A 13,124-nucleotide genomic window follows, 5' to 3' on the forward strand; every position below is an offset into this window, starting at 1 on the left:
CCTCGTGGTCCAGTTCTGACTCAGGCCCTAAATAAATGTGACTTTGGATGCCATTTCCCCCTCAGCCTCAGTTTCCTCATCTATCAGAGAGATGACGACACCTCCCCCATCCCAGGAATGCTGTGAAAACATGAGATAATGTATATTCGGTGTCCTGGCCTGTGGCTGCCACTCAACGGCTACCCAATAGAAGCTTGTTGTGTTTGTATCTAAGGAGCCCAGCACTGTTTATCGGGGCCTCTGACTGGCAAACCCTTGACCCAAACCGTTGCACAACATTGGTCCTGATCATATGAGCCTTTGCACCAGAGCGCAGGTCCCCTGAGTCCCCTGGCCTTATCCTAAGATGCTGAGCCTCACGCGTGTGGCAATAACTGTCTCACATGGCAGCCGCCCTTCTTGCAACGGGGCCGGTGGAGGCGGCCAAGAGCTCCGTGGTGTCACCACCGCGTGTTCTGTCCCAGAGCCGCCGGCTCTACCCAGGGATTGCCAAACACGCCCCATGTCCCAGGCACCATCCAGGGAGCTCATGCCAGGGCTGGAGGGGGCTGGCGGTAAACACGGTCCCCAGAGCCCACCATTGGTCGCAGCTCAGATGTCCGACTCTACCACCTTCTGTTTGTCCACCTTCTATCCTGCAAGGCCTTCAGGGTCAGAGAGACCAGGGTTCAAATGTAGGCCCCACCACTTCTTAGCTATGACCCCGGACAGCTCAATTCTCTTCTGTAAAACAAGGTTTATCATTCCTACAGTTCAGGGTTGCGGTAAAGACTAAACGGCATGATAGGGGTGAAGGTCCCAGCTCAAGGCCAGGCTCAAAGTGGGTGCCGAGTGTGTGTCAGTTTCTCAGGGACCTTAGATAACCCCTTCTTCTCTCCGGACTCACTTTCTTCACATCGGACGTGAGAACTGATGGCCTCTTGGGACCTGTCCAGCTCTTAGCCTCCAGGCTTGTCCCAAACTGGAGCAACTGCTTCGGGTGGTGTCAGCCACTGGGCCAGAAACAGGGGGCAGAAACAGCTCAACGTCACCCGGCCACTCGGCTGGAGGCCCAGGGCCTCCTGTGCCCAACTTCCAAGCAGTAAGGAACTTCCCCTTGAGGTCAGAATGGGGGTTCAGCTGGCTCTCTGCCTGCCACGGAAGTGTCTGGACTACCTCCTGGGCCACGTTCAGCTCCCTGAGCCTATTCATTTATGGTTCTCTTGAGCGCTAGCTTGTACTGGCCTCTCCTTATTCAATCTCTATCTTAAATCTCCAAGAATAATACAAGCTCTCGCGGGTAGCGGCTGCCATCAAGCCTTGCATGATGCTGGGACTCAGTTAACACTCGCCCAACACTAATTGAGTAGCTGCACATGCCAGGCTCTGGGCAAACACTGGGGTGGTAGCCAGCCTCCAAGGTGACCCCCAGCGACCTGAGCCTCCTGGTGTTCATGCCTTGTGCAGTCCTCTCCCATGGTGAATAGGGCTAGCCTGTGTGACCAACAGGACCTTTCAGAAATGATGGAATGTGACTTCCAAGGCTGGGTGATAAAAGGCATTGTGGGTTCTGCCTTGCTCTTTGGGATCCCTCACACTGGGGGAGGCCAGCTGCCAAGCTGTGAGGACACTCAAGCAGGGAGGTCTACATGGCAAGAAGCTGAGGCCTCCTGCCTATTGCCATGTGAGTGCGCCACCTGGAAGAAGATCCCATAGCCACAGTCAAGCCTTCAGAGGATGTGGCCCCAGCTGACACCTGGATGCAACCTTGAGACACTCCAAGTCAAAACCTCCCAGCTAAGCTGCCTTAAAATCTGACCCACAGATACTGTGTGAGATAACAAATGATTATCATTGTTTTAGGCCACCAGATATTTGGGGTAATTTGTTATGCAGCAGTAGATAACTGATACACTCAAGGTACAAAATGATATATCAGCACAATCAACCACTCACTCACAGCCCCCAGTATCTAAAACAGTGTTTTATCCTGCTTGGAAGTTTGCCCAACTGTGGTTTACTGACCATCTCTTTCAGCACCTGGGATGTGCACCTACAGTACAGCTTTGGGGCTCCACACAAGAGCTCTCTGGCAGATGCACATGCACCTGGTGCCCATGCAACATCCCAGGCCCACTGCTGATCAGCCACAGCTGTGGGGATGGTTTTGTGCAGGCCTCATGAACTGGCCACCTCCCTAGGCTAAAGTCACTCTCCTGCCAGGCTGTCCTTTCCCCACAGCTCACTCTCCCTCCAGATTCTGGTGACCCCTGTCTGTCACTGGGCCTCACCCAAGGTCTGCACTGCCCCTTGTGGTCTCTCTACATGCTGCCCACCCCTTTGGAAATAACCCCTTTGTTAACCTGTCTTCCAACTACCCAACCTGAGTGTGCCTGCTGTTTCCTGGTGGGACCCTGACACAATTCTGTGTGTGCTCCACGCCTTGCTGTGGTTGGACTTTATCACGTTTCCCTCACATGACTGTGGCTGCTGCCAGGTATCTGCTCCTCCAGAATCCACTTCCTTTTCCTTTAGCAACAGCCCCCGAGTTTTGTTTGGAGATGTTCTCATCTTTGCAAAGTGCTGGAAGGGGGCTCCATCTCCTGCTTCAGTGGTGGGCATGAGACACAGGGATAAGCCCATCTTCCTGGATGCAGGGATTGGGTAGGTGGTGTGTCATGGGACTCTGGTGGACCAATCAGGTTGCGGTTCTAGGAGCTGGCAGGCGCTACCTGAAAAGACTGGCTGTTTCTGCTCTGGGGGCTGCCTGACTGTGCTGGGCTTCTTGGGGGGTGTCAGCTTCTCGGAGAGCTTCATCTGGAGCTGAGGTGCAGTGGGAAATTGGCTCACCCCCTTCTCTGTCAACTTAAAAACATGCCCTTGGGCAAAGCACTCAGCAATTTGATTAAGCTTCATTTACCTCTTCTAAAAAACGGGGCAGAGGAATTTTACAAAAGCTTCATTGGATGCTTTTAAAACTAAACCAGAGAACCCATGAAAAGAACTGGGAACAGAGATTTATTAAAGAAACCCTTTTAGGCTTTACCCAGAGGCCTCTTCTTTCCTAGGGCCCAGAGGTAAGTCTGTGGAGCTGGGCCAGGGAGCGATTTCAGGGACTGTCCCCTGTGGGGCTCAGAACCGCACCTCCCCCGACTGAAGGCTCTGCTACCCATCCAGGCTCCTGACCCCCATGCACAGGCTTCTCTGTCGCTCCTGCTCCCAGAACAGACTTGCTGTGGCTCCCATACATCGGCTCACCTGGTGGGCCCAGGAATGTCTGAATCACCCCTCTCCAATACCCACATATTCTAGCATCAACATCTGAATTTCTCATATTTCCAGTAGACGGGATCTCTGAGAAGAGTGGGAGCTGGGCCTGAGAGGGAGGGGCTTTCAGGGCTGGCGGGGGCTGGCCAGAGAGGCGCCGTCCTGCTTGCTTTCTTCTGCTTTACACTGTCCTCCAAAGCCTTGAGTCCCTCTGCAAATGGCCATCTGCTCACAGCCAGGCCTGGATAGTAATGAAGCAGGACAAGGAGGAGTGAAGGTCCTTGTTTTGCACAACTACTCCTCTGGTGTCTGAAATACACCCCCATCACAGCTTCATTTCCTGAGTTTAAACATTGCCCTGTTCAGATTCCCTTTTAAAAATGCAAATGTTGGAAAAATAAGAGGCCTTTTAGGATCTGGATTCGGCTTTTCTTCCCACTGCTCTTTCTTATGAGCCGTGTCCCACCACCAGTGGACTCCTCAGTGTTTCAGGAGCCAGGCCATGCTTGCCTCTGCCTTCTCCCCTACCTTTCCTGACTTGGAAGGCCCTTCCGTGCTTTCTCCTACGGGACTTTTAAGACCCAGCTTAGTGGCTGCCTCTCCCACCCCTAGGCTGAGTTAGGGGCTCTCCCCTGTGTTCCCACAGCAACCTGGACCACACTCCATCACTGCCAGCATCACTCTGACTGGTAACCGTTGGTTTACTTGTCTGCTTCCCTCACTAGACAGTGTGCTTCTTGAAGGCAGGGCCCATGACTGGATTCCTCCAGTGTCCCCCGCACCCAGAGTCAGGTATTCAGTAGGCACTCAGGTGTTCTCACTGTCTGGACGGATGCGTGAATGCCACTGTCCTCACTCCGGCCACTGTTACTGCTAACTGGGTGTCTAAGCCTGGGCTCCCCACAAGCAGACCATGAGCAGGGCTGTGTGGACGTGTGTTATTGGAAGATGAAGAGAACACCACCCGTGAGGAGCAGGTGGAAGAGACGTCATCTTAATCCCACTGGGAACCTCTGGGAGTCAGTACCGGAGGGGTCAGGGAGCTGGGTGCTTGCCCCCAACTGCCACCAGCCCTTGACTGCAGGCGGCTCCCAGGGAGCGTGAAGACCCCAGCCAATCCCATCAGGCCAAGCCGGCGGGGGGCAGGCCAGGGGTGAGGGCGAGGGATGAAGTGGGACTCCTCTACTTGCTCCTCAACAGCCCCCAGGTGGTCTCCCCAGCCCCCTTTCAATCCCGACTACGCACTCTCTGAGGGCAGCGACGGGCTCATTCATCTCCGTCCCCAGCGTTCAAGGCCAGGCCCTCGAGGATGCTCTCTGAGCCCTGAAAGATGAATGGGTGGGTGAGTGAATGACGGATGGCTGGCGTGGTTATCAGGTTAGTGACTTTCTCCCTCCCTGGCAGGAAAAACGCGGGGTCTGGAGACCCCTGGAGCCCAGAGAGAAGGTAGTTGGGGGGGGGGGGGCAGGAGGGATGGAGGGGGGCAGTCCTTGGGAAGGAGGAAGACGGCCCGGTGACTTTGAGGCTGGCCGACCAGGTAGCCGTGAAGAAAGGTTCATGTACTTTGCTGGGCGGGGAGGCTCTGGGCTGGCCCGGCTGCTTCCGCCCGGGGCCTGTGGGGTTGCGTGACTCCCGGAATGCTGGGCCCAGGGCGTGGAGGCGTGCAAACGCCATCAGCCGTATCAGTGATCTCCCGGCGCAGATACGGAAGTTTGAGGAGGCCCAGCCGGCTCTGCCCGACTGTAAAGAGACGTGATTGAGGCGGGTCACGGGGAGGTGGCCGTGATTAGGGGGGCCGAGTCCCGCAGACTTCCTGCCCAGCAGGTAGTGGCGACCCAGGGAGTGAGATGGGATATTAGTCATAGTGTAAACCCTCTCTGAGCTCATAAAACCTGGGCAGAGGCTTGGCTCCCACAGCTCTGCGGACAAAAGCTGATTCCCTGGGGTGGAACCGTAGCCCCTGGGCTTATCTTCCTTACCTCAGACCAAGTCTGCCTTGAGTCTTGACAGCACCTGCCCTGAGGCCAGACTCAGGGAGGCAGGTGGGGACACGGCTCTAAAAAGAGTAACAGTAGCTGGGTGGCCCCATGATTTCTACTTTATACTGTTTGCAAAGCACTTTCTTCTTCCATTATCTCATTTGATCCTCCAAACAGCCTTGCTCTGTCTATAAAGTGGCAATCACCTCCATTTTATTGATGAGAAAACTGAGGCCCCAAGGTTTCAGGCCTAGAAAAAAATGGGGTGGAAAGAATACCCAGGGAGTCAGAGCAGGGGCTGAATCTCAACCACGGCAAGTCTAGTTTGGGGCTCCCGCTGAGGTCCAGGGACACAGGCTGGGGGGAGGCTGGAGGGCAGGGGGATCTCCCAGGCTGGGAAGTGGAGGCCGAGGAATCTAAGAGTGAAAGGAGTCTGGCCCCAGGCTCCGCCATCTGTCTGGGCCACTGCTCCCTGATAATAAAACTCTCTCTAGAAGGAGAGCTAGGAGCTCAGGGGAGGTTTCTGTTGAGTCATGGGAGCCCGAGAAAGGCACCTATTAACTGGCCTGTCTGTGTGCAGAGGCCCCGTGGAACACCCATGAGGACCCACACATGCAGCCTCTACCCCCATTGCTGGAGGCGAGAGTGAAACGGAGGGGGTACTGTCCATCCCCGATGGTCCCTGTTAGGAGAAATGAAATGGCGTGTGGCTTTGCCCACGGGAGGCTCTGAAGAACCGGCCATTGAACGGAATCCTATTTCTCCAACAGCCCAGAGCACACAGAAGGCACCCAATAAATATTATGGAGCCAGCAGATAAAAAGAAAATGGAGAAAGTCAGACCTCCTATTGACCTTGGTAGGGAAACGGGGCTGAGAGAGTCAAATGGACTTTTGGAATATTAGCCGGTCTGCTTTCCTGTCGATGTCCTGTGACTGTCCTCAGCCTCCTCCAGCGCGCCCACGTGGCCCCCCCAGCCACCTCCCCACTCAGCTGCAGACCCATCTGACGGCTAACGAGCCCTCCTCGCCTGGATGACTAACAGGTTCCCCCCGCCGGAGTATTTCTAAAACAGAACCCGTGCTCCTTCCCTCAGACAAGCCCCCACCCCCATAAAGAGCACGTCTCTCTGTGTCACCCACGTGAAACCCTGAGAATCACCCTACATCACCCTTACATGAAGCCGAGCCTGGACTGGCTCCCGGATCTGTCCTCTCCTTCTGTCCTCGTGGCTAACGCACGCGCCCCTCACCTTGGGCCACCATCCCCTCTTGTCGCATGTCTGTCATAGCCTCCAGAGGTCTCCCCACCTTCCCATCATGTTCCATCTCCTCGATGGCGGACAGAGGGGTCGTTAAGAGTCAATATACCATCTGCCACCTCCCTGCTCAAAAGGTCCATGGCTCTGCGCTCCCCCTGGGATGAAGTCCAAACCCCTTCATCTGTTAGTAGAGGCCCTGCCCTAATATGATTCCAGCCATTTCTCCTTCCCTGCTCTGCTCCAGCCACACCAAAACACTCACCCTCCCCAACATACCACGTACCTTTGCCTGGACAACCCTCCCGCCTGCCCGGACGACCCTCATAAATCCTCTCAATTCATCTCAAACGGCACCTCCTCTGTGAAGCCTTTCCTACCCCTACCCTGGGCAGAGTTAAAGCTCTCCTGCAGTTCCACAGCAACAGACCACAGAGCTCAGATCATCCAGGAGATTTAAGAGAACCTCTTTTTTTTTTTAAAGGAGGTGCATTTTTCTTTTTTTAAGAAATTAATTTATTATTTATTTATTCATTTATTTTTATTTTTGGCTGCATTGGGGCTTCATTGTTGCGCATGGTCTTTCTCTAGTTGCGGCGAGCGGGGGCTACTCTTTTATTGAGGTGCACGGGCTTCTCACTGCAGTGGCTTCTCTTGTTGCAGGGCATGGGCTCTAGAGCACAGGCTCAGTAGTTGTGGCACATGGGCTTAGCTGCTCCGCGGCATGTGGGAATATTCCCAGACCAGGGCTTGAACCCGTGTCCCCTGCACTGGCAGGTGGATTCTTAACCACTGCGCCACGAGGGAAGTCCCAAGAGAACTTCTTTTGACGTCAGATCAAAAATGCAACTTTTGGTTGGAAGTGTGTGGCTGTCCCATCCAGCCGCGGCCACACGGCCCTCCAGCCCAGCGTTCATCATCGTAAAAAGATGACCAATTCACACGTGCTATCAGTGCAAGTGCTGCCACGCGGCACCGCAGCTTCCTCCCAGTAGCTTTATGAGGTAGGCAGGAGCCTGCCCAGTTATAAAAGAGGACTCAGAAACCTAGGAAGGCTATACGACTTGCCCAAGGGCATAGAGCCAAGAGAGGCAGGGCTGGGACTCTGAACCCACCTGCCTGCCTCCCAGCCCTTCTACTTCCTGCCACTTGCCAGGTGGGACCAGCACTGCCAGCTTCTACACCCATCTCCTCGGGAGGTGTGAGCTCCTTGAGGACACCAGCCTCGCCAGGCTTCTCTGAGTGTCCCCAGAGCTGGGGACAGAGAACCCAGTGGACATGTGCCGACACTCAGCTCAAATCTCTTCCTCCTCTGCCCTCTCAGGCCCACCACTGGTGACTACCTCCCCTTTTGCGACTCTCTCCTGGGCTCCCTTTGGCCAGATTTCCTTCATCTCAATCATGCAGGGAGCAGGGTCGTGGGATTCCAAGTAGGATTATTAGCTGTGTAATTTGACCAAGGAACTTCTTTCTCTAAAGGACTTCCTTGTGCTTCTCCCAGTGGGGTACACAGCCTTATTTTTTTTTTAATTAATTAATTTTTAAAATTAATTATTATTTATTTTAAAATTTAAATTAAATTTTTTTTGGCTGTGTTGGATCTTTGTTGTGTGCATGGGCTTTCTCTAGTTGTGGCGAGTGGGGGCTACTCTTCGTTGCAGTGCAAGGGCTTCTCATTGCGGTGGCTTCGCTTGTTACAGAGCATGGGCTCTAGGTGTGCGTGGGCTTAGTAGTTGTGGTGTCCAGGCTCAGTAGTTGTGGCACACAGGCTTAGTTGCTCCTCGGCATTTGGGATCTTCCCCAACCAGGGCTCGAACCCATGTCCCCTACATTGGCAGGGGGATTCTTAACCACTGCGCCACCAGGGAAGTCCCTACACAGCTTTATTTTAGGGGCACCTGCAGCCATAGACATAGTGTAGCACCCCTCCCTGGAGGGTCTCTTTCTCCTTGAACTTTTGGGGTAGGTAGAAATAAAGCAACTTTTAAGTGATATATTAAACGATTAAAACATAACATATATATTTGGTGGAGTAAACTATAAAGCTTACGTTAACTTTAAAGATAAAACACGCATGGGCTGCTTTAAGCGTCACTCCTCAGGTCTCCAGGGAATATGATGGAAAGGGATAGGAAGGACCCAGGGAATATGATGGAAAGGGATAGGAAGGACCCAGGGAATATGATGGAAAGGGATAGGAAGGACCCAGGGAATATGATGGAAAGGGATAGGAAGGACCCAGGGAATATGATGGAAAGGGATAGGAAGGACCCAGGGAATATGATGGAAAGGGATAGGAAGGACCCAGTGAGATGGGGTGGGTTTCCAGCTACCAGAACACCCTGGCTAGGAGGTGCTGAGTGAATCAGCCCTCCCATCTTCTTGCCCTGGTCCCCTCAGTCTGTTCCTACAGCTGGTCGAATACAGTGGAAAGAAATAGGGCTTTGGAGCTGGACACACCAGAGTGTGAATCCCAGAATGGACAGTTACCGTTCTGTGACCTCAGATTTAAGAGTCTCTGCTTCCTTTTCAAGAATCATGGACTTAGCGACACCTCCTACCTGTGTTGGATTCCACCTGCCCTTCAGATTCACCCCCACCCCCCACCCTTCTCTACCCAGCTTGTGGGATCAGGGATCATGGGTCCCATCAGCCGGCTCTTTTGCTCTCTGGCTTCGGGTGGGATGTGGCCGATGGGAGACTGAGAGGGGAGGATGGGAGGGGAAAGCGGATGGGGTATTTATCCCCCAGCCGCTCTCTGCCATGGGGAGACACAGGGAGGGGGCCCCTTGGTTCCCTGGGGCTGCGCTCCTGCAGGGAGGCCCCCCTCGGCTGCGTCTCTCCGGTCCTAGTGACTGTCCCCCGCCCCCTCGGCCCCGGCTAGCCTTCGGGTGTCTCAACAGCCTTTGCTGGTTTCCTTCAAACCACCCCCCCAACTCTGTACACAGCCCTGCGCTCAGTTCTCCCAGGGGTCCCTTTTGAGGGAGCCGTTTGTTTGCTGTGGGGCCCTGACTCATACACTACCTCACTGGGTTTCTGGAAGGATGCAATGGCTGCAAAGCCGTTTATAAGTGAAGCCTGTATGTGTGTTTGAGAGGAATAATGACCATCATTAGGGCACGGAGCGACGAGGCGGGGCGGGCAGAGGCCGGCCTGGCCAGGACGCTGCCCGAAGGAGGCAGCTCCTGCACGAGGGCCGGTCCCCCGGACCCCGGGAGGCCTGGCTGGGAAGACGCCTTTTCGGGGCCCGGTTCCCGCCGCCGTGGCAGCGCGGCAGCGTCATCGATCGCAGCGGGGCTCCCGGGGGCTCCTGGCCGGGGCTCAGCTGGCAGGCCCGGCGGCCAGGGGAGCCCAGCGCGGGGCCGCCAGCCGCTGACTCAGCACAACGCAGCCCCGGGTGGGAACCGGCGCCTCCGCGGCCCCCCGGCCCCCGGCCCTCGCCGGCGCCCCCTCCGCTGGAGCGGCCCCAGCCCCCGAGGAGGAGCGCTGGCTGCCTCGCGGTCCAGGCGCCCGGCCGCAGGGAACACAGACGGGCTCCGGGGGTCAGCCAGGCCGCCTCCCCTCCCTCGGCCCGAGGTCCTGGGGCGGCAGAGCCGGAAAGGGCACAGAACAGAGCCTCTGACTGTGTAGATGGGGACACCGAGGCTCGGGGAAAGCGCCCTCCCAAAGGCCTGGGCAAACGGCTGTCAGGACCCAGGCCAACACTGCATATGCCTCCCAGGCTGGGGTCAGGATTTCTCCTCTGCTTGAGAAGAAACGGTCTGGTCACCAATGTGCCCCGGTGGGGACCAGCGTCCAGCAAGCTGCGCGAGGTTGGAGGTAACGGTCTTTAGGAGATTCTAACTGCTTAGAAACTCTAGCCGAGTCCTCCACACACGACCTCTAATCCTCACAAAACATATAGGAACTGGGATCTTCAAAGTTAGATGTTGAAGCTGAAGCCCAAAGACAGGAAGCAACCTGCCTTAGCTGCACAGCTAGTAAACGGCAGAGCCAACACTCAGACGTTGGTCTTTGATGCTGTAGGCTTGTGCTCTGACAACCAGGCAGCACTGCCTTTGGTTCTCCCTGAGATGGCAGTCCGTCCTATGTGAGAAGCCTAGACGGGGCGGGCCTCAGGAAGCTGAAGGGCTAGCCTAGCTCTGCCCCTCCATTTCTTTCCTGTAACCTTGGGCTAACTCCTACACCTCACTGGGTCTCACTGTCTTACCTGTGAGTCATGGTGATCAGGCCTGCCCTGCTTCCTTCCTGCGATATTCTGTAAGACGTGCAGCCTAGGTACTACTATTCCCACTTTACAGATGGGGCAACGGAGACCTGTTCCTTTATTCATGAGTGATTTAGATGTAATATGACGAGTGAATTAGATATAATATGCTGAGGGGCTTCTATAGGCCAGGTGCTATGTCCCCAGAGAGGAAAGTGACTTGCCCAAGGCTACACACCTAGAACGTGGCAGAGCTGAGCCTCAAACTGACAGTGGATACTCTAATAGACACACTTCCGGGCCTCCAGGATTGTGGACAAGTAGCCAGAGGATCACAGTTTTCCAACTCTAGCAGAAAGCCACTTGGATCCTCCTTGAGCCCAGCCCATGGCACAAAATAGATCCCAGGAATGACCGTCTCCTGGGAACGTTTGGCCTGGAACATATTTACAAAACTCCAGAGAGGATGGAACTATCCCAGCCCACTCCCTGCAGACCCAGATTAGCAATTTTCTTATTCTTTATAACCCCTCTGGAAATGCAAACTATGTAATATTAGGCTAAAATTAGGAGCATAAGTCACAAGAGAAAAGTCCCACTACTTTTGGAGAAAATGTTTTCCTAGCCTCATCCCAGCATTTGTTCTAAATCAGAACACAGCAGTTGTGTTTCAGATCATTATTTTCTCTTAGTACTTATGAATTGGGGGCAGAATGCTTTTGAGAGAACCTATGTTTATTGTATTGCCAAATGCAGAAATCCAATCTCTTTGCCTGGCTTTGAATCTATAGGATATTCAGATAAGGCCCAGATACTTGAACAGGAAGGCACAGTAGTGTCATGTGGGCACAGTTGGCTTTCTTAAATGAAGGGCATTTTAATAATAACAAGGGCAATAATGTTATCTGTAGCCAACACAGACTGACTGGTTAAGATGTGCCAAGAAACCATGTGACGTGTTTTACAACTATTATTACATTTAATCATCACGATAACCCTATAAAATGGGTATTATTATCCCATTTTACATATGAGGGTAATTAAGGCCTAAAGAGGTTAAGAGATTGGCCAAAAGCCATGTGGGTATAGAGCGAGTAATCAGTGGAGTTTTAATCCAAATCAGCCTAACAGTAAAGTCCACACGAGGGGGAGTTCCCTGCTAGCCTAGTGGTTAGGATTCAGCGCTTTCACTGCAGAGGCCTGGGTTCAGTCCTTGGTCGCGGAACCATCCCGCACATCGCACAGCATGGCCAAAAGAAAAAAAAAGCCACATGAAGATATTGTTTCCCCTAAGACCTGTGTTTTCCACGTGCCAGACATAGTCCTAAGTTACACAAAACGTGCACAAGAGTCTCTGGGTCGCCACAGTCACCCCTCTCGGGACTTGGTTCCATCCTTTTCCCTTGCTCCCCAGCGCAGATACTCCTACTAGCTTCATATCTGTCCCTTTGAGATTCTCTTGTTAAACTGTGTAATTCAACACCTTTGAGTAAATTAATCCTAGGGCATGTTGCTTCACTTCTTTGACCCTCGGGGTTTCATCTGTTGTTTGAGTTGGTTGGTTCCTTTAGCTCTAATTTTCTAGAATTCCAGGACAAACACAGAGCCTGTCAGGAAATGGGTGCAGGATGTGCACTTGGGGTAGAAATGACCTTGCCATCAGGTGGAGGAACTCTGTGTGAGGGGGATGTGAGGACCTGTGACAGGGGAAGTGGCAGGGTCCTTTAGCTGAAAGGTTGTAACCCGACCCCAGGGAACGCAGTGAGTCAGAACCTCTAGGGCGCAAGAAGAAGCGTGTGGTATGCGTGACCCAGGGGCAGAGCTGGGCCTACAAGATGGAAATCACCGAGGGGTCTGGAAGGGAGAGAGCTTCCCGTCCCTTCAGGTAACTGTTCAGCGGTCGGACAGCCACTGGAAGCACAGTGGAGGGGATCTGACTTTTAGAGAGATTTTCCCAAATGCAAATTTGATGATGTTGCTCTTCTGCCTCACAACACCCACTGTGTCCCTACTGCCTACAAATACAGTCCCAGGAGGCTCCTCCGCACGGAGCCTGAGGCTGTCCAGACCCCACGCTGGCCGGCCACACTCCCATCTCATCCCCTGCGCTAGGGCAGCCACCTCTAACTTCTTGCTGTTTTCTGAACTCGTTCCGTATGGTCACATCCCCCGTGGCCCCCTTTCCCGGTCTCTATGCAGTTCATCCCAACGCATCTGACCTCATCAGCACGCTGTAGCCCCCTCGAGGGCAGGGCCTCGTCGGGGCCATCTTCACGTGGTGGCAGACTCCACCTGCGTACAAACCGCACGTGCACATGATGAATGAGGTAGGATTAGATGGCATCCGACTGTCTTTCAAACGCCTACAATCCTGCTATCATACTTCAATCCAATAAGCATTAAATGGAGGGCCCACCGCATATAAGCACAGAGT

The sequence above is a fragment of the Hippopotamus amphibius genome, chromosome 13, assembly GCF_030028045.1.
Source record: "Hippopotamus amphibius kiboko isolate mHipAmp2 chromosome 13, mHipAmp2.hap2, whole genome shotgun sequence".
In the NCBI taxonomy this organism is placed as follows: domain Eukaryota; kingdom Metazoa; phylum Chordata; class Mammalia; order Artiodactyla; family Hippopotamidae; genus Hippopotamus; species Hippopotamus amphibius.